This window comes from Solanum dulcamara, chromosome 2 (assembly GCF_947179165.1).
Source record: "Solanum dulcamara chromosome 2, daSolDulc1.2, whole genome shotgun sequence".
In the NCBI taxonomy this organism is placed as follows: domain Eukaryota; kingdom Viridiplantae; phylum Streptophyta; class Magnoliopsida; order Solanales; family Solanaceae; genus Solanum; species Solanum dulcamara.
Window position 1 is genome coordinate 62391017 of NC_077238.1, and position 22435 is coordinate 62413451.

General features: G+C 33.5%; 1 pseudogene; it reads left to right on the forward strand.

Annotated features, from left to right (window-relative positions):
- The first annotated feature begins 407 nt into the window (after positions 1 to 407).
- Positions 408 to 3767, forward strand: LOC129872154 (uncharacterized; annotated as a pseudogene).
- Positions 3768 to 22435: the final 18668 nt, after the last annotated feature.

A 22435-nucleotide genomic window follows, 5' to 3' on the forward strand; every position in this document is an offset into this window, starting at 1 on the left:
TCTTTTTCAAAACTATTATTCTAATATTTGTGTTATATTTGATTATATACTAGGCGAATAAAAATCAAAAAGATCTAGAAGAGAAGATAGACTTACAATCTATTCAAATGAAAGAATTTGTGATGAATTCTAACAAACAATTATTGAAGGATATTTCTTTGTTGTTTGCTAAGAGAGACAACAGTTCTTTTACTTAAAAAACCACAGAATCATCTAACAAAAAGGCTGGCGAGATATTTTTTGGTGGATTAGACTTCAATGGAGGTTCTTTTATGTTTTAAATACATCTATATTATCTTGTTTTGCTTGCTGGCAGGGACTTAAGTTTATTTACTGTTTAGAGTTTTTACTTATCTAAGTTGTAGTTTAAGCTTGAATGTTTTATTCACATGTTTTCACTTAGAAGAATGGTGAACTTTGACTATGAATATAATTTGCTGCATGGTTTTAGCTACTACTGTTACTATTCATAAACATAGACCTTAGAACTGAATAGTGGACTATGTGTTTGTATTCTCTGTGCTAATGTAGAGGAGTTACATTTTTATGAATTAGACACGAATAAAAATTGTAGCTAATGAAAAAGCATTCAGTGATATATTTCAGTAGTGTTATCAAACTGAAACCTATATTATGAATTAAACTTGAATAAAAAATGAATTAAATTTGAATAAAAATAAATTACATACATATTAAAGTTGAATTAGAATATAATTAGACACGAATGAAAAGTGTAGCTAATGAAAACACTTTCAGTGATCTATAGAAACACAAAAATAAATTATATACACACTAAAGTTGACTCTACCTCCCAAAGTAGGGGTAGGGTCTGTGAAGACTCTACCTTCCCCATATACAGGGTATGTTGTTGTTGTATATGGTTTAGCTGCTAGTATTACTATTCATAATCATAGGCATTGCGGAGCTGAATAGTGGATTGCGTGCTTGTATTCTCTGTGCTAATGTGGATGAGTTCTTTTACCAAACTAAAATTGTTTGTGTACTATAGTTTTCAAGTGACACTGACTAGCACTGTCATAAATAGTTTAGCTTTAGTGATTTCCATACTCTCTAATGTAGTGTCTAGTTAATAGTCTTCCATTTCACTCCATAAATTTGGTTAAAGTATCTTGAATAGAAAAATTGGATGTAAATGAGATGGAAGAGATTTTTCATTGTAACAGAGCTTGTTGTTTGAAGTTGGAGATTTTTAATATGTTAAAAATTCTCTATTCTAGCTAAAATATGTTCCCATGATAATGGAAATGCTTATACTTATCGAATTCTATGTGTAACTTGGAATAAAGAGGAGTGAAAGTAAAAGTGGATAGGTGTCATCCATTTTCCAAGTTTGATAGTGAAATAAATTAGGGAATTGTAATAACAGCAGAATAGTTGGGTAATTATCCATTTGGCTTTTTCCATCTTCCTTCTCTCTTACTCTTCTTAAGGAACCAAAAATGACCTATTTTGCTTAGACTCTCCAAAAATGTTATCGCACCCATGTTGGGTCTTCCAAAAATATACTATTCTTGAAGGATTCGACACGCACCTAACTATATTTTTGAAGAGTCCGAGCAACATAGAACATTATTTGTCAAAATTGATTAGTTTTCCACTTTTCCCCAAACTTTTATTCACATGCTTTTCTTGTAATATATTTTAATTACACACAACATTTTTTCCTTGTATTGATGCATCAATACATGTGTCAATAGGGCATGACACTCAAGTTGTAGAATCAGCTCAACATGAAAAATCTCAAGTGTGTAAAGCTATCGTTAAATTTGCTACTGTTGGGAATTCTGAAAGGAAAATTGGTAATGAAGGGTTTAATACAAATATAATATATATTTCATATACTTTCATTCAACTTTGTTTAAATTGTTCATGTTTGTACAGATGAAGATGTTGCAGGAATTGCTATTGAACAAGTTTTATCTGAGGTTGTTGCTGATATAAATAGTATTAGCTTTATTTTGAAAGTTCAAATAAACCTCTTTGATCTCTAATTACTCTACCTGCTCCTTCCTTAATGCATTACTAAAAGATTTATTTTGTATATAGGAGAAGAGGCTGTTGATCTTAATTCAGTTAAGGCACAACCTAATGGTAGTGCAGTTAACAAAGGTGAACTAGATTGTGGTGCGTCTACTGATGCCGATGCGGTAAAGGGTTGTCAAAAAACTCCTCAAACGCTTGATGACTTCATGTTGTGTGCTGAAGATCTTTCCCAGATCTATAAGGCAGAAGTATCATATCTAAGAAAGAAAGCCACTGTAGAGGAAAACAAAAAGAAAAAGGCAGCCACTATTGAGGAAAACAAAAAGAAAAAGAAAGCAACCGTTGATGAAAATAAAAAGAAAGCGACACTGAGGAAGCGTGCAAGGAAATAAATTCCAGGAAAGTCAATTAAATCTCCTTATATACAACATTTTGAATCTAGAGGGACTTTATGTGTAACACATCAAATATTTGAGATAAAACATCCATTTTTACTTGTAATCGAAGTAGATGATGAATCTGATTTGATAGATTCATTCAATTTGTGGCTTTATACGGGTACAAAAAAGAGGTAATTTATTTATGTTTGTTGTTTTATATGTCAAAAAATTTCTTTAGTTTAAATGAGTTAACTGACTGAAAATTTTAGTTTTTTATGCTTTAAATGGGAAAGAAACCGTATTCAGATGTTGTTAATGTCCTCAAGCCAACATTTAAATTAGGTGTTTGCAATGTACAAGCAAAAGAATGGTTTTTCAAATTGGCACATTCTGGTCAAGCATGGAATGATGAGGTTAGTTATGTAAACTCCAGTTGAACACTCTCATTTTTCTGAATCAACTTCTTCTCCCATTTTTCTTGTCAAGATTTAATGAGCTCACTGTATTGATTGACATTTGCTACAGATTTGAAGTATTATCTGAGACTTGACATCATTTTAAATCTTTTGCAGCATATTGACATCATTTTTTATTATATTAGAAAGAAGGGGAAGTATGAAACCAACAATAATATTCGATTTACAACTACTGATTGTCTATTCAAGACAAAGATTGCTCAATCTTATTTTCAACTTTATGAAGCTCATGAAAATAAGAAGAAATTTGGAATCAAAACTTCAGATATTATTATTGAGTATATATGCGGATGCCATTTATTGGAAAGCACCCCATGGGACAAAGTGGATTATGTTCTCTTTCTAGTAAATGTTAAAGAGGGTTATCATTGGATTTTTGTTGTGTTTGATATTCTTGAAAGGTGTTTGAAGGTGTATGATTCATTTCCGGCTAGAGAGGGATGAATTTTCTGACTTAAAATGCTGCTGGCATGATTTCATCGGTTTTACCATACTACTTGAGTGTGGTCAAGTTCTATGATAAGCTTCTTGAATTGAAGAAATTACCTAAATACAATGGAAAAAATGAGTTTGAGATAATTGAATGTAAGTTCATAACTGAAGGGATTTCAAGACAACAAGAAGATTCATTGTAAGTTTAATTGTTTATCAAATAAATACTATCTTTTGTATTGGTCTTATTAAACTCAATAGTATTTTTATAATAATTTTATATCTTAAATTTCATAGGGACTGTGGAGTTTTTGTGGCTGCATTTGCGGAGTTAGTGAGCAATGGCCAGGATATTGCAAATCAACAACTAAGTGCAGACAGTCTCCGAAAGAGGTTTGGGGCTCTACTATGAGAATATGCAGTGAAGAAGCAAAAGAGTAACATTCAAAGTGAAGACAAAAGACCACATAAATGAATAAATGTAGTTTTATTAGTTAAAATGTCTATGAAAACTATATTGTCTAAAAACAGTTTATAGCTGATATATTAGTTAGGTTTTGAAGATTGTTTTGTGCTATCCTTTTTAAAATGATTTTTGTACATGTAAAATACACTTTTAATATAGTTTTTTGTTCATGTAAAATATATCTTCTTTTTTTATAATGCAATACATAGCTACGTTAATGTTAAAGTGTTTCGGTAGTGTTATCAAACGGAAACCTGCATTATGAATTAAACTTGAATAAAAATGAATTAAACTTAAATAAAAAATAAATTACATAAATATTAAAGTTGAATTAGAATAGAATTAGAAATGAATGAAAAGTGTGGCTAATGAAAAAGCCTTCAGTGATCTATAGAAATACAAAAATGAATTACATACATACTAAAGTTGAATTAGAAGAGAATTAGACATGAATGAAAATTATAGCTAATGAAAATGCCTCCAGTAATCCATAGAACACAAAAATGAATTAGACTTGAACTAAAAATGAATTACATACACACTAAAGTTGAATTAGAAGAGAATTAGACACGAATGGAAAATGTAGCTATTGAAAAGGCCTCTAGTAATCCATAGAACACAAAAATAAATTAGACTTGAACTAACAATGAATTACATACACACCAAAGTTGAATTAGAAGATAATTAGACACGAATGAAAATTGTAGCTAATGAAAAAGCCTTCAGTGATGTGTTTCAGTAGTGTTATGAAACTGAAACCTGCATTATGAATTAAACTTGAATAAAAACTTAATTAAACTTGAATAAAAAATAAATTACATACATATTAAAGTTGAATTAGAATAGAATTAGACAGAATAAAAAGTGTGGCTAATGAAAAAGCCTTCAGTGATCTATAAAAACACAAAAATGAATTATATACACACGAAAGTTGAATTGGAAGAGAATTAGATAAGAATGGAAATATAGCTATTTAAAAAGCCTCCAGTAATCTATAGAACACAAAAATGAATTAGACTTGAACTAAAAATGAATTACATATACACCAAAGTTGAATTAGAAGAGAATTAGACACGAATGAAAATTATAACTAATGAAAAAGCCTTCAGTGATGTGTTTCAGTAGTGTTATGAAACCTGCATTATGAATTAAATTTGAATAAAAAATAAATTATATACATATTAAAGTTGAATTAGAATAGAATTAGACACGAATGAAAAGTGTAGCTAATGAAAAAGCCTTCAGTGATCATAAAAATACAAAAATAAATTACATACACACTAAAGTTGAATTGGAAGAGAATTAGAAAAGAATGGAAAATGTAGCTATTGAAAAAGCCTCCGGTAATCCATAGAACACAAAAATGAATTAAACTTGAACTAAAAATGAATTAAATACACACTAAAGTTAAATTAGAACAGAATTAGGAACGAATAAAAATTGTAGTTAATGAAAAATTCTTCAGTGATCTATAGACCACAAAAATGAATTAAACTTGAACTAAAAAATGAATTCTTGTAGAAAACTAATGCCCTAAAACAAATAGAGTTTATTCTTTATTTTAAATGTCATTCTTTATTCTTAATCCAAAGGCATAATATTCTTGCAAGTATTCCTATTGTGACCTTGTTGTCCACAATAGCTGCATGTTATTTTTGATTTTTTGAATCCATCTTCTCTCAATTGTTTGTGTCTTTTATATTTTGGCCTCCCAGGAGGTCTCTTTCCAAGTGGTGGAAGTACAACCTCTTCAAGAACGTGTGTTGGTATATTCCAGGTGCTTTCATCTGGGAGGAGATTCAAGTGAAACTTGTATGTCAACAATAAATTCCTTCTTGTGTACAAATCAGAGCAATATTTTTCATAACTAGTGTGTTTTGTTGTTAAAACAGCCAAAGCATGTGGAAATAGCAGCTCATCCAATTGAAATCTCTCACATGTGCATGTACGTTGTTGAATACATACCGTGAATCATGTAATGCCATCAAGTACTGTATACACATATTCATTTGTCTCCCTAACCTATAAAAAATAAGAAGAAATATAAGCAAGAGAGATATTACATGTGAATCAGAAGAAAATATATTAGCAAAAAGAAATTTATAGATACCATACTCTTAATTTCTCCGATGCAGTTTTGTTATGTTGTAGAATTTTTTCATACTTTTTCCCAAGGTAAAATCGTGAAAATATTGCCTTTGACCTATTATTGTTATTCCATTTTTGAACAAGTTGTCTCATGAATTCTAGGAGGTGCAAGAATGTAAGAACTTTGGCATGTCTTGTTCTTGAATTGACTGATTCTGCAATGTTAGATGTCATCATCCAAGTCCTATTTACCTGAGTATGAACATGTGGCCATTTTTTGTATCCAATGTTCAACAAGTAGTCTTTAATCCTCTTGTCTATCTTGTCAACAATTTCCATATGTTAATTAAACTCTACCGTGGTGTATGTTTTTGCCATAGAGTAGAACAATTATGTTACCTTTTGCTGACTCTTTTTGAAGTTTTTCATTATGTTTTGCAAAAAGTGCCATATACACGTGAAATGAGGTATTTCATCATAAACAGTTGAAGTTGTCTTAATAATGCTTGCATGCCTATCTGAAACGATACACATCTCTAATCTTTGACCAAATGCCTCTCTGAATTATTCAAAAAACCACCTCCAAGATGCATCATTCTCTAAATCAACAATGGCATAAGTAAGAGGCAGTATACTTCCTGCATCAAGTATAATGTTTAATACATTTTTAATACATTTTTGTTTTATGTGTAATACACTTTTAATACATTGTGCAGACTTTTAATACAAATTAAAATTAGAATTTTATTTATAAAAGCATGAGTATTGTATTCGAAAAGTCTCACCTGCTGCATCTAAGGTATTAGATTTTAGCATTGTCCCTTTGTATTGTCCTTTTAGAAAAGTTCCATCAACAACTATAATTGGTGTACAATACTCCCATTCTTTTATCGATGTAAACAGAGCTACAAATGCATATAGGAAATGGTCATCCTCTGATTTGTGCAATCTTATATAAGAACCAGGGTAAGTTGCCTCTAGTATGTGAAAGTAACTTGGCAACTTTGCATATGATTGAGCTGGATCACCTCGGACTAATTCAAGAGCTTTTTCTTTAGCTCTCCAAGCTTTCATATATGTGAGCCACACACCATATTCGTGTAACATGTCATTTTGTATATCTCTTGGTGTGTAGTTGGCATCTAAATCAATACATTTGTCAACAATAATACTCCCAACAACTGTTTTTATTGCTTGTCTTTCCGATAATGAATTATGTAGCAACAAACACGTGTGTTCTCTTTCAAAATCTCTAATAACAAACATTTGAGATTTGTTCATGCTTGAAGCATGTAAATTCCAACTACAGTTTTCTCCAAGGCATTGTATTGAATAGGTGTTGAATTTTTTTTATTAATAGATAATCAATAGTATAAACTAACTTGAATTTGAGTCTTACCATATTGAGCTTGATCTCAATGTCTTGAATTCGAAGTGCTTAAGAATGGAATATCTTTTTAGTGCACTGGTAAGGACATATCTATTTTTGTAAACTTGATTTTTCTCAAAAAAAGATTGGTTGGGGTTAATAATGATGCCTGGTTGTATTTCTTCTTGCTCATCAACTTCCTCACATGATCCAAAGCCAATTAACTCCAACGCATCACCGATACCACTAAATGCATTAGAAAAGTATGAATTGTATGTAATCCTTATGTCTTCTGAAGTGTCTGAACATAATATTGGAATTAAGGTGGAATCACTCTCCAAGTTGACCGATTCAGTGGTTGTGACACATAAAGGGTATTTTGACATATCTGTATTCCTTTTTTGTTTCAATATACACTTTTACTCCCATATCATTATGAATTTGAATTGGAGGAGACCTTTCATCAATTTTATATCTAATTTCAACTCTACTTGATGATGTATCTATTGACAATTGAGCAGTAATCACAGAAACGAGGCTAGCAAATATTGAATTGGTATTTATCAACACACCATCTGCCAAGTAATTAATATACTTATTGCTAGAATCTCATCATCCATTGAAGTAAAGTAGCACAACCAGATTAGCCATATTTTTCTCCTGCATATTTTTTTGAAGATGCCAATGAAAATGCTGATTTGGAAATAAAACCAATGTTCTGTTTGGCTATGTTGTTGTCACTATTACTTTGACCAAGAAAGTAGTATATTCTCGACAAACAAATAAGAAAAATAGAAATATAAACACAAACAGAGATCACAAAGATTCCAAATAAAGGGCAATATAGTAGGACAAACTTATTATCAGGCTCGCAATTGAAGTCACTCAACTTAATCAGCATCATGCATCATGTGAATTCTCAAGTTTTTCCCATGAAGCACAAATATATGAGTGTCTCTATGTATTGTATATAGTATCATATTTATTATAAGCATAAAAGATTTTCCTGAAGTGCAAGAATTGAACCTTCAGTTTTTTATACACTTGTATATAAATTCATCAACCAAAAATTTAACTGATCATATAGCTAATCAAATAACAACTGGAAAAACATGTCACTGCAAAGAAAATAAGTACTTAGAGGATGGATAGAAAAAAGAGAAAGATCATATACATGATCAGTTCACGGATTGGCTAGTGCATTCCCTAGAAAAGTGGCCTGCCTCTCCACAATATATTAATTAAAATTGAACAACTAAGGTATTACACACACATTAAACTTGAATTAGAAGAGAATTAGACACGAATGAAATATGTATCTAATGAAACCAGCCTTCAGTGATCTGTAGGCCACAAAAATGAATTAAAGTTGAACAACAAAGGAATTACACACACATTAAACTTGAATTAAAAGAGAATTAGAGATGACTGAAACCTATAGCTAATGAAACCAACCTTCTCTGTAAGCCACAAAAATGAATTAAACTTGAATTAGAAGAGTATTAGACACGAATGAAATATGTATCTAACAAAACTAGCCTTCAATGATCTGTAGGCCACAAAAATGAATTAAAGTTGAACAACAAAGGAATTAAACTCACATTAAACTTGAATTAAAAGAGAATCGGAGATGACTGAAACTTGTAGCTAATGAAACCAGCCTTCTCTGTAAGCCACAAAAATGAATTAAACTTGAATTAGAAGAGTATTAGACATGAATGAAACATGTATCTAACAAAATCAGCCTTCAGTGATCTGTAGGCCACAAAAATGAATTAAAGTTGAACAACAAAGGAATTAAACTCACGTTAAACTTGAATTAAACTGTAAACACAGGAGATCAAAGTTAAATAGATGAATATACGGCGAATCTGAGAAGAAACCAGGATTTGCCGACAGAAAAATCGCCGATTAACAATAGTTTGAACAAGTAATCGCTGCAATCAAAAAAATGAAAATCAGTAATAAAAATAAAAAAAATGGAGAAAATTTCGCATGAATATTGTTGAATATCGTCCTATTTGTTGGTCATGTTTGCTTCTTCCTCTTTTTGACTATGAAGAACAAAAAGTTTTCTTCTGAGAAGTGAGATTCCACCGAATACACATCACTTAATTCCAAAATTGGAGTACAAATATTGTAGAAAGTTGTGGTTGAGAAGCTATGAAGCTAAGTATTGCCCTAATTTTGGAGAAAATTATGGGTGAGAATATTGGAGAGAATATTGGTGTAGCAAATTTGGAGAGAAACAGGAGAAGAGAAAATAGCGGGTGAGAGTTAATTTAATTCAAATAATTTGCTATATATGGTTAAAATAATTATGTTGCTCTATATGGTAAATATTTTTTGAATATTGTACATTTAGGTGATTTTCCCTTATTGATTTTCATTGAAGTCCGTCAATTTTAATGAAAGTATGCCAATGTGGATGCCATCATATACCTTATAAATAATACATATTTTTTCTTCATCTCTTAACCTCTTTTATTTTAGTAAGTGGGACGGAATAGATGAAAGAATTGTTCAACAATGGTTCATTAGAAAACAGTAGCGCTTTAGAAATATATATCATTTTTTCAGGCAAGAAGCCAGGATTGTACTATTCATGGAGTGAATTTTCCAATGGTTATTGGGGTCAAAGGTAACATCTATGAGACTTTCAAATTTTATGATGCATCCTATCAACATTCGATGACTTTGAAAAAAAAACTGATGGTAAAATAATTCTCAAATCGATTGATGGTGTTTGTTATTTTTCGTGGTAAGAAGTCGGGATTATATAAATCTCAGGAGGTCATAGTTATGTACTGATTTTATTAATGACTATTAAAACTCAAAAAGTATACAGAGTTGTTGGTTTAGATGCATAGTTAGGTTCTGAGATTTCTTTTAGTTTGTATAAAAAAGACCTTTGGTATAAAGTAATTTTATTAATGAGAATTATAAATTAAAAAGTTATTGTAATTATTAAATTAGAAGAAAATTTTATTGATTTTTTGGCGAGTTTGATCAGGAGGGAAAAAATAGAGATGCTTTCAATCAGTAAAAATCAAATACCGCCCTCCAAGCTCCCATGGTTTGCTTACAGAGGAATAGAAAGGAAAGACCCGGAGCCAGAGTAAGTTGAGAGGCCTTACTATGAGAGGAGTAATCAAGAAAAATTCTCTTGTCACTTTTTTCATCAAACTTTCCTAGGGCTTCTTTTTCATTATCGCATACATAACATTTGTATCCAAAAGACTTGACATAGGTGAGATTTGATTTCTACCTTTTAGTAATTCATTGAGAGTTTTCTATAGCACTGGTTGAATCATACATTTGTTAATAAGATAACCTGATGTATTGACTGCCTCTACCCAAGAACTCTTTGAGTGGATAATATTATTTTTCAGAAAATACAAGATCCGTTTGAATGAAATCTGAAGCAAGCTCGAAGTTGTAATATCATTGTCAACCCTTGCTTGAGGGAGGATGATAGATAGAATGTATAGTAGAGTCTAATTATGCCAGAATTAGTAATTTAATATTAACATAACTTAAAATTAATTATATTACTTAGAGTAGGATTGCAATCTAAATCGAGAAGGCATGCACAACTATATAATCAAGTTATTGTCTCACGTAGAGAGGTAATAACAACAACATACCCAGTGAAGAGAGATAAGAAGAGAGACATAAAAATTGTGATTTTCACATTCAATATTATTTTACAATCTTCTTCACTTGAGTTCAAATCTCATATCTATTTATTATAATGCTGAATAAAATTATTACATACTGCTTCTGATAGTATCAACTTCTTCGTTTGAGATGAATAACTGTTGTAACTCGATATGAAATCATGTCGAATCTCAACTAATTTACTTCGAATTTTTGATATGAACTCTCCTTGACGTTCCAGTTCTTTTAAGATATCATCACTTGAAACATAGCTCGTTAGTTACTGCAAATCTATATAAAACGATGTCAAACCTCCCAAATTTCTTCAAATGTTAGATTTGAATTTTCCTTAATACGGAGCTCGTTTATGATAACCCAAACATTTGAAATAAAGTTTCAATGCTCTTTTATTGATCATTAATGAAATTCCAGCTCCTTCTTCATGTTTTCAACAATCAAAACACATAGAAGATGAAGGAATGGAATAACTTAGGAGTAAAAAAACAAATTTGGGGAAAGAAGAATGAGGATGAAAGAGAAAAAGTTGTTTTAAAACATTTTAAAGAGAGTCTATAATTAATTTTTTAAAAATACAAAGAGACCGGAGAAAATTGTGTCACAGGTGACAAAAAAGTCCAATTAAAAAATGTGACATGTTGACCAAAGCCAAGTCAAATATTTACTAATTAAGGAATTAAGTTAAATGGGGTGAAGTGTAATTTTAAAACTTGTTAAACTTTTAAAAAATACAAACTTTTCTAATAGGACCCCTCAACTAACACCATTTCAAATCAGTCATTCTTCTCCGAAAAAGGACTCAACCGTCTTCCTCCTCTTTCAAAAAAAAAGAACCGTCCAAAGATCTCCTACCTTTCTTGTCCAAAAGTTCTTCAAGTTTTTTTCATCTCGCATTTTGCTCTTCATCATCGTCGTCTTTTTCTCCTGTCCTCGACATTTTCATCGAGATAGAGGTAAATATTTCTCCAAATAGTTAGGGTTTTGAGTTTTCATAGTTTAAAAAATAAAGAAGAAGAATATGCATTGATTATTATTGTGTTTTGCCCTAATTCATTGTATTCATTATTGTGATGATGTGACATTCATGAAAATCTGAAGAAACAAATGATGTATGAATGACATAGTAGAAAAATAAGAATAAAAAGGTTTATAGTTGCTACAGCAATTTCAAAATTTGTTTGATTTTTTTCAGCAACGAGGTACTTGTTGTACCCTCCCACTCAGCTGTTGAAGAAAAATCATTAGTTTCTTAATAAGTCACAATAATTTAAGTAGTTGATAAACCAACCGCTTAAATTGCTTCAACAAATTTTTTAACTTGCAACCTTAAATTGTCGCAACAACTTAAGTAATTGATGAAGCAACTGCTTAAATTGCTTCAGTAAATACCTTAAGTTGATGCAACAACTTAAGTTATTGATGAAACAACTGCTTAAGTTAATGTAGTAAATTCCTTGAGTTGCAATCTTAAGGTGTTGCAACTATTTAAGGTGTTGATGAAGCAACTTCTTAAGTTGATGCACCAACGTAAATTATTGATGAAGCAACTGCTTAAGTTGATGCGACAACTTAAGTTGTTGATGAAGCAAGTGCTTAAGCTGATGTAGTAAATTCTTTGAGTTGCAACTATTTAAGTAGCTGCAACAAGCTGTTGGAGCAACTTAAGTAGTTGATGAAGCAACTCTTAAGTTGCTACTGAGAATTCCTTAAGGTGTTACAGTACCAACTACTAAAATTGTTACACTAAATTCTTTAAGTTGCATTTAAGTTATCGTAATAACTTAAGTATTTCTAAAGCAACTTCTTAAGTAGTTGTACTTTAATTTCTTAAATTGCTACCTTAAGTTGTTGTTGTTGCTGCATCTACTTAACTTATTTCTGCATAAACTCCTTAAATTTATGTAGCAAATCACTCATTTGAAAAAAAATATGAAATTAGGTACGGTAATTTGTTTTTCTATTTTATTGAAGAACTACTTGTGTTAATTTATGTGTTTTATCTCATATGTGAAGATAAAATGGCTCAACAAAAAGAAAACTTACTTTAAGCAATACTCCTAAAAAATCTAGAAGAATAAGCATCAATCCCAAAGAGAAGCAGAAGTAGTAGCAAAAGAAACAGAAGCACACTTATCTACTAATAAATTAACTTTATTGGTTGATGCCACAATGGTAGATGGTGAGACATCCTCAAGCCCTATGCAAGAAGATGAGGATTTTGAGGCCCAACAACAATCAACAATGAATAAAGATGATTGTTCTTCAAAACAAGAAAATAAAAAAGAAGAAGTAGAAAATGTATGTGATAAGGCTAATTCTTCTTCAAAACAAGAAAGCAAATTAGATGATGTTGTGTTGGATGAAACAAGAACAAAATTTCATCATGATATCAATGTCCCTTCTGCCTCTATTTCTTATTCTCCTCCTAATAGTCCTTCAACAGAAGCTGTTGTTATGATAATTAAATTTTCAGACTATAACTTGCAGACTGTGTTGGACAATCATCTCTATTATTTAAAAGGTGATATCGTTGTTCGATTAGGTATGGAAAAATCTTTCAATGATTTTAGAAAGATTCTTGCGGAAAAAAATCTAGAAAAGTTTTTTTGATCTAGTATATTTGGAATGTTTTTGAACACAGGTGAGGGAGTAGTTCCATATTTTCAAATGAGCTTGGCGTATCAACTTCTTCGGCGAAAGATAATTAGTGATGAACAAAAAGTTATTTGGATAAATTATTGTGGCATACCAGTTTGTTTCGGCATGAAAGAATTTGCAATAATGACAAGCTTAAGCAATTATTATACTTTTAGTGTTGCTACTAGGTTGGAGAAGTTATCCAAGAGTTATAAGTTTGTCGAGAAGCATAAGAAACTGCTTAAGTTACCTAGAAAAAGTTTCAGAGAGAAGGATTTGATTGTCCTTTTAAAGTACGAAGCAGTTTTTAAAAGTTGCAAGAAGTCACTGTGCTTACTCTGGTTTGTGCACAGTATTTATTGTGCATGCTATCCAAGTACAAGAATTCATATTGAGTGGATTGAGCTCTGTGCCGACCACAAAGCATTTCATACTAATTCATGGGGCCATGAAAGCTTCATAGTCACCATTGAATATCTGTTGAAGTATTTGAACCCTACAGGGAAAACCACAAATCTTTTTGGCTTTTTTTGGGCTTTCATGGTAAACATTATTCAATATTTTTTCATCTTTATTAATATTTAGTTCACTATTCATTATTTTTATCTCTGGTGATATTATTTTATATAGGCTTAGGCATTTGAAGTTATTCCCCATCTTTGGACTCAATTATCTGATGAAGAAACTAGTCCGAGAATTCTTAGATGACTTAATGTAAAGAAAAATATTTCTATTAAAATTGATGGTTTGTTTGTTCCTCCATCTGACTGGATAATCCTCATTTTATATTTATATACCCTTAAAATTTACTTTGACAGGCTACTTCTACCTCAACAAATTGGAACTTGTGGCAACAATTTTCATAATTATTGAATATTATTCAACAAAATTGATCAATTTCTCTACTAGTCTAAGCAACCGTTATATAATATTCAACAATTATCTTGCCTAGCCTCGAAAGTTTTTATGTAAGCATTTGCTGTTTCTAGCCTCAACAATTGTTGTATTTATGATAATACTTTTTGTATATATCACAACAATTGTTGTATCTATCATAACAATTGCTGAAACAGTTAAAGTAGTTACTAATGATACAGAGAATAACTAGTGTAATTATCATACTTGTTGGATATTATTAATACTTCTTCCTTAATATTTATTTTTTATGCATAGATTATGTACCAATGGATAGCTTCTTCAACCACTGAGATGGAGATGAAATTTATTTCTGAATTTTTTCCACTGGAAGAAGACAAGTTAGATCCAAAGCTTGAGAAACTTCGAGAGTATTTAATTGAAACATCAACTATTAAAAGGGATAATGCTTGTGGTCGAAAAGGATTTTGATCTTTCCAAAGTTATTGACGAAGTTTTTGCCAGTGGTGCGAATAAAAATTCAACAAGATTCAGCAAAAAATATTTTATATTGGTGGTGTTGCTGGTGGTAGTGATGGTGCTGGTGTTTCTGGTGTTGGTACTGTTGGTGATGGTGCTGGTGGTAGTGTTGGTGTTGTTGGTGGTCAAGATATTAGAATGTCATTTTCTCTGGTTAGGGAGACTGTTCGACGTCCTCTAAAAACTCCCTACACCTTGGGGAAATATTTGGCTGTTGGTGTTGGTACCTCTAAGGTGCCTTCATGTTCTTGTGAATGTGAAAAATGCTCCGAACAAATGAATCATTTGATTTCCAAGGTGGAGATTCTAGAGGCAACCATAAATACATTGATATACAAAAGAGGTATCATTCCGTCTTTGAAAATCTTAGACCCTTACACTCCTATTGGTGTAAAAAAGAGGAGAAAATAGATTTCTAAGGCACTATCAAGTGCTAGAAAAAGGGCAATCAACAATTCAAAGACGGTGGCTGGTCAACAGAAATAGCTTCAATTTTTATGCGATTTAAGTGATTCCAAGGTATAAATTCAAGGAAATTGCATGGGGAATCTATTGGTGAGCATGGAAACCTATTTAGGAGCTTTGTGTGAGGTAAATTGTTAATTTATCCACTGCTTTTAGTCATTTTTGAGATGAAATTGTGTTGACTTTTGGAGGATTGAAACTTGGCTATTTTACCTCCTCTTTTGGTAATTTTTGAGGCTAAGTTGTGGTTTTATTTACAAGGAACTGCGTGGTGTAATTTATTTTGAATGGGAGAGACTCATTTTTGAGAACTCACTAATTATAGATGCTCCTATATTAATCTTTTTAGCTTGAAATGTGAGAATTTTGTTGCATGACCGATTCGTGTTGTTTTTCAACTCAGATTGTGTTGTAATATGATCCTTGTGCTTGGTGTGCTATTTTGGACTAGTTTTTGGGGTCAGTTATATAGTTCTGGACGCAGGACCCATATTTCTCATTTTAGACCTCGAAATTGGTTCATCTCCAAAAATTATAAAATTAGTGTCTAAATGATCATAACGACGTTGTGATTCTGTTTGCTAGCATAGCAGCATTTCGAGGCAGTTCAGAAGAGAAATGCTCCAACACAGTGACTTGGAGCGCGCCTGTTCAGCCTATAAATAGGCTACGACTTTCCTTTCTTTAGATTGAGCTAGACTGTGTGAACTCATGTTAAGATAGATGAAATTTGGGTTAGGTACCTTATTGTTATATCTTAGATATTTGAAATTATGTTATTGGCTTTTATTGGGTTTTTGGGTAATTGGAAGCATATAATACTCTTTATTATGTGTTAGTATTGTAAGAGGAGTTATATGATTATGTTGTTTATATTGTGGAACATGTTGACCTTAGTATATGTTGCAAACTTGCTTTAGATACCCTGACGATGCTCTCGTGGTCTTAGATCCCTATAGAATGGTGTACCAGTCTAGTGTCTAGTAGTTTGGCCTTAGCTAGGTAGTAACCTTGCTTATATGAGTTGCCTTGTGACTTTCGAGATGCGTCAGTAATACTAGAACTTATGATCATTCTATTTTGGCTATGATTCAAGATTTGGTGGTTTATCTATTGACTCATTGGGGAGGAGATTCTTGAAACTATTTGTATCCAGTTGGAAAGAAGAATATTCCACACTATCGAATAAATTATCTGTGAGCCTCCGAGTACATAATCTCGGCCTCTATTCTGAAATTCCATCAAGGAGCATCAGGGTACCCAGCCCCGACCTCTGCCAACTTGCTAGTATGGCGAGTATCTAGGTACCCAGCCTTAGCCTCGACTGTATCATGTATTATAGTGAGCATTCGGGTTCCTAGCCTCAGCCTCTACTATGATGATGTATTATGGCGAGCATCCGGGTACCCAGTCCTAGCCTTGGCACATTGAATATTTGGGTGAGCATCTGGGTCCTAGTCCCAATCTCGAACCCTTGATCATTCCTAGTTCATTAGTTCTTGGAGATTTTTAGTTCAGAAATGACGTGGTTCTTCGGTCCTTGGCATCACAGATGCTTGACTCCTAGCCTTGGTAGTGTAGCTTTTCCATGTACCTGAAGGGATTATGGGGGTTCATCTGGGTTTTTATTTAAACTTGCACATGTGTGTCCCAGTTGGGTTTATGGGGCTTAGTTTGGTATAGTTAGTTGTAGTCTCTTAGATAGTACCCTTTTCACTTTAGATGCTTACTATGATTCCTATTTAGGCTTATTCCTCATTGTCATATTGTTTTTACCTTTCCTGCTCAGTCGACCTATGATGCCTACTGGATACCTATTGTCTTGGTACCCATACTACACTCTGTATTTACTTTTGTGATGCAAGACCGAGCACTAGCTACCATTGAGGATAGATCGAACCTGTTACAGTCAGTTTCAGAGACTAGGGTAAGCACTTGGTGTTTTGGGATCATTTTTATCTCCTTCGGTATGGATGACCCATCTTTTACCTTTCTGAGACTAGCTAGTTGTTGTATATATTTTTTGTCCACTTTGAGACTTATTTTATTTTATAGTAGCTCTGTACTTATCACCTCTAGGTTCTAGGAGGGATCTTTTGTTGTATATATCATGTTTTGGTTTGCTTCCTCTTATCTATTCTATTTGTTTTAAAATTTTCCACTCTTGCTTAGTTTCTGCCCTCAAACTTATTACTTGTCATTCCAGGTTTACGGGTTGGCTTACCTACTGGTGGGTTAGAGAAGGTGCCATCATAACCTAAGAAATTGGGTCGTGACAAATTGGTATCAGAGTCACAAGTTTGTTGGTCTCACTTGTACAGAGCTAACGTCTAGTAGAGTCTCGCGGATGGTTGTAGAGACGTCCATAACTTATCTTCGGGAGGCTACAGGTTGTCATTAGTAATATTCTCTATGTTGTATCATTTTGTGAATATTTGTATCTTATTGGTTTCTTGAAATCTCATTTGTTCCACTCATTTGCAAGGATGGTTCCTACGTGCATTACCGCCAGTGGCTATGATCCACCATGGCTCGGCAGGCCTTGAGGCCGGCCCCATGGTGTAAGAAGGGGATAAACACCATCTCCCAATCTAAATACAGCTCCTGAGCATATAAAATATCACTTAGACTCTCCTATTCCTCCTCTACCGAAGGGGCCACTACCAGCAACTCAGCCTCCAGCCGAACAAATTATGATCCTAGCATTATAGGTAGTGATTGTTCAGCACCTCACGGCTATAAAGGTTATATCACATGGCCATCTCTAGTGGCAGATATATTAGCACCGCGGGCTCTGCCAGCACTGCCAGGTTCTGCCACTTCCACCAGCTGTTGCACCCCCGCTCGCAGTTCTAGAGGGTGTTATGTCATTATAGAAGCAGAAGATATTTGGGGTCTTTCAGGGACTATTACCCCCGATATTTTATGGAGTCATTAGGAAGAATGCCATCGATTTTCTAACTACCGTCCAGGAGTAGCTCCATTTCTTGGGTCTTGTGGAGTCTAGAGGCATCGACTTTACCGCTCACCAGTTTCGTGGGTCAGCTCATGTGTCGAGTATTTACAATTTTTTTGAAGCTCAAAATAGTGAATTAGTATGTGTTGCAATCATATTTTTGTAGATATGATGTGTGTTATTTTTAGTTTGTAGGAAAACTAAGTCGTGCATGAGTTTTGGTGATTCGGTGGGTCTTAGTACTATTGACTGAGGAACTGAGGGATACTAGCCCCATCACAGACCATAGTGCTTTGCATGAGACATGGTGTCTATCTTAGTGCTTATGAAAAGAGAAAGTTGTTGATGAAATTCTGCTGAAGTAGATCTTCATGTAACCCACCACGGACCGTAATGCCTTACAAGGGCCATGGTGGATGTCATAATGCTAAAGCTGTGAAGAGGAGAATGATGAAATTTTTGCTAAGTGTAACTTCATGGAACGCATTACGGTCCGTGGAGCCCACTACAGACTGTAGTGGTTGCTTGTAGAGGTTGATGGAAGAAAGTAGAAAATTATCAAAGGCTATCACCACAGAATCTAGTACGAATCATAGTCAGCACCACGAGGCATGATGGTTGCCGGTGAAGAGATGAAAGCTACATAGCATGAGCTAAGTTAAACACCAAAGAAGAGTACCACAAACTGTGAAGTTCAGTACGGTCCGTGGTGATGAGCGTAAATAGTGCCGGCTTCAGTTTTCCTAGTTGGTTTAGGGTTTGGTTCAGTATATCTATAAATACCCGAATTTATTTTATTTTTTGGGTTTGGCATTTTATTATTATTTTGAGTACTTTGTGAACACATTGAAGCAATGCTTAACTACTTTTGGAGGTTGATTCTTGAAATCCCATTTTGGTTTTCATTCTTGATTTGTGATTCGTGTGATTGATTCAAAATTGACTTATTCATCTGCGTAAGTACTAATTCATGAATTCTATATAAATTCTTCTTCTTTTACTTACAAGTATGAGTATCTAAGGCCACAACTAGGGTTGTGGGAACCATAACGACTTAATTAAATAGGCAAAATGTAGGATTAATAGTTGAGATTTATTTTTGCATGTATTGTGATTTCTTTATTCAAAAGTCTTTCTTAGTGAGTGCACGCATTAAGAACTTTCTCGTATTCATTGCTTGCCCAGGAAAGAGGTAGTGATTAGAAAAGCAATATCACAATAGTAATTCAAAGTGTCTGACTTCAAAAGAAGGGATAAACTTTGTCTAAGTTACTTGAGAGGGAGATGAGATAGTACTCTGACATCTTGAGCGAGGTTTAGTAAAGTATACATTCTGAGACCGGAAGAAGATGAATGAGATACATTTAAAAAGGATCGGGAGGTGAATTAGATGTTACCTAGGTCGCTAGATTTTGCAATGCATAGAACGATATCATGAATATGCACTATCTATTAAGTTACATGTAATGGGGACTACAATCGTAGCTAAATTCTTATATTGTTCACAACGTAATTGTTAGTTACTTTGCTATAACATCTTTACGTGATTACTTAGTTAAATTAAAAAAACTCCATTTTACTTTATGCATCTTTATTTTAGGGGAGTAGTAATTATGGTTGAATAGTGATAGCTTAGAACTTGTTTCAGCTTATTCCCTGAGGGTTCAACCCTGACTCTTAGTTGGGTAAAATATACTTCTAACGATTATCTATATCTATTTCAAGAGGTGTAATTGAGTGTTATCAACATGGCGTCATTGCCGGGAATACAACATTGAAATATTCCATTAGTTTCTAATTCAGTTTATAGTTCTATTTCCTAATTTTACTTGTTTCTTGTTTGTTCTTTTAAAGGGAACATATACTGCATGCCAAACACTCAAACCAAGGGTCAACCACTACTTCCCTACCATCCTAAACTGCAAAAGATCAATTCAAAAGATGAATGTGAAAGAGTGTGAGGTGCAAAGGTAGAGAGAGTTGGCTGAAAATCTAGTAAGGGATGGTGTTCACAATAGGGATGAACTCAATGGAGCTTTGTGGGGAAGAGATCTTTGCTCTTATTAATGATGATGCTGATACGGATGGTGCAGGGGCTACTAAAGCTATCGTCCTCCCACTATAGCCTCAAGGTGTGAAATTCATTATCACTAGTACTATACTGCAAATGCTGAACTTGAAGGGACTATTTAGGGGAATATCTAGTGATGATGCCAACCAACACCTGATGAACTTTATCACCACTTGCAAGTCATCTGAAATTCCTTGGGTTAGCCAATCAGTCATACGACTGCTCTTGTTTCCATTCTCTCTGTTCGAAGAGGCAATGAAATAGTTGAATGAACTTCCATATGAATCTATCACAACTTAGAGGAGTTGAGAGAGGCACATTTGGAAAGGTTTTTCCCACCCTCCAAGATAATGCAAATCAAGGATGAGATTAATTCTCATAAACAACAACCTAATAAAGCAGTGCATCAGACTTAGAAAATATTCAGGCAGAAGCTAAAATAGTGTCCAAATCACAATTTGATTAACGAGCACTTGAAAGAGATATTTTACAATTCTTGCAACTTTATGACCAAGCCAGTGATAGATGCGGCTTGTGGCGGTTCCTTTATGGCCAGGACATTTTAGGAAGCCATAATAATTTTGGATCAGCTCACAAAGAACAATAGGGCTTGGTATACAAGAGATGAAGATTGTTAGGGATTTACGTTTGAGATGTCAGTAGAGCAAAAGAGAAAAGAAGAAAATCATGATAAATACATGGCTCACATAAGGACACAAATGGATTTTTTGACCAAGCGCCTGTTAGGTGGAGGATTAGAGAAGGTAAAAGCTGTGGATACAGGAGGTCGATATGATGATCTAGACTTTGATTATGAGAACGAAGTCAAGTTTGTAAATAGCCAGGGGGTTTCTGGACATATAAATTTAGGAACCAAGGTCGGAACTTTTAAAGAGAAAACTACTATGACCGAACAGGATATTGTGATCAAAGAGGGTGGCAGAACAAAGACAACTTCAAGAATGATAAAAATGGGTTGTATATGCTACTTATGAATAGAGAGTAAGCCGATAATAATAATGGTGGCTTTAAGCTGGAACAGATAATGGAAAAGGTCCTATAAATAGTTGAGGCAACTGAATTTAGAGTTAGAGATATGCGAGGCGACATGACTAATATCAGCTAGCTGGTGGATTCACACTCCACCTCTATCAAGCATTGGAGCATCAGATAGGCCAGTTGTTAACAATATTTAATTAGAGGAAGATTGGTACTTTTCCAAGTGACACGATGTAAAATCCTAGGAAAGATGGGCAATGAATGGCAGTGACAACGAGAAGTGGTAAGTTACTTTTTAACACTATTGTTGTAGGCACTGAGTAGGATAAGGATGCAACATCTAAGATTGATGGGTAGGCCAGGAAGATAAGGCAGTTTTGTTCGATGATGATAATGAGGCTGATGAGATAGTATTGGAGTAGAAAAAGACTGAAGAGAATAATGGTACAAAGCTAAAAGAGGCATTGAAACCTCATCCTTTGCCACCTGTTCACAAGCCACTACCTCCATTTCCCCATAGATTGAAGAAAAAGGCCGAGGATGGCAAGTTTTTGAAATTTATTTCAATGCTTAAGGAAATATTAGTCAACATCCCATTAGTGGAGACGCTAGAGCAAATGCCAGGTTATGGTAAGTTCATGAAGGATTTGGTCATAAAGAAGAGAATGGTTTCTTTTGAGCCAGCTGATAATTTACATCATTGTAGTTCCATTGCTACAAGGTCATTTGTGGAAAAGAAGGAAGATCCGCGTGTATTCATCATACCTTGCTCCTTTGGTGCTTTCTATTTCGCAAGGGCTCTATGTGATTTGGGAGATAGCATAAATTTAATGCTGCTAGCCATCTACAGATAGTTGGTCTTGGGATCCCCTAAATTAAATTCTATGCAGCTGCTAATGGCAGATAGATCTGTGAAACATCCAATTGGAATTTTTTGTTATGTATTGGTGTGAGTAGGCAGGTTCATTTTCCCTACTGATTTTGTCATACTAGATTGCCAGGTTGATTTTGAGGTTCCT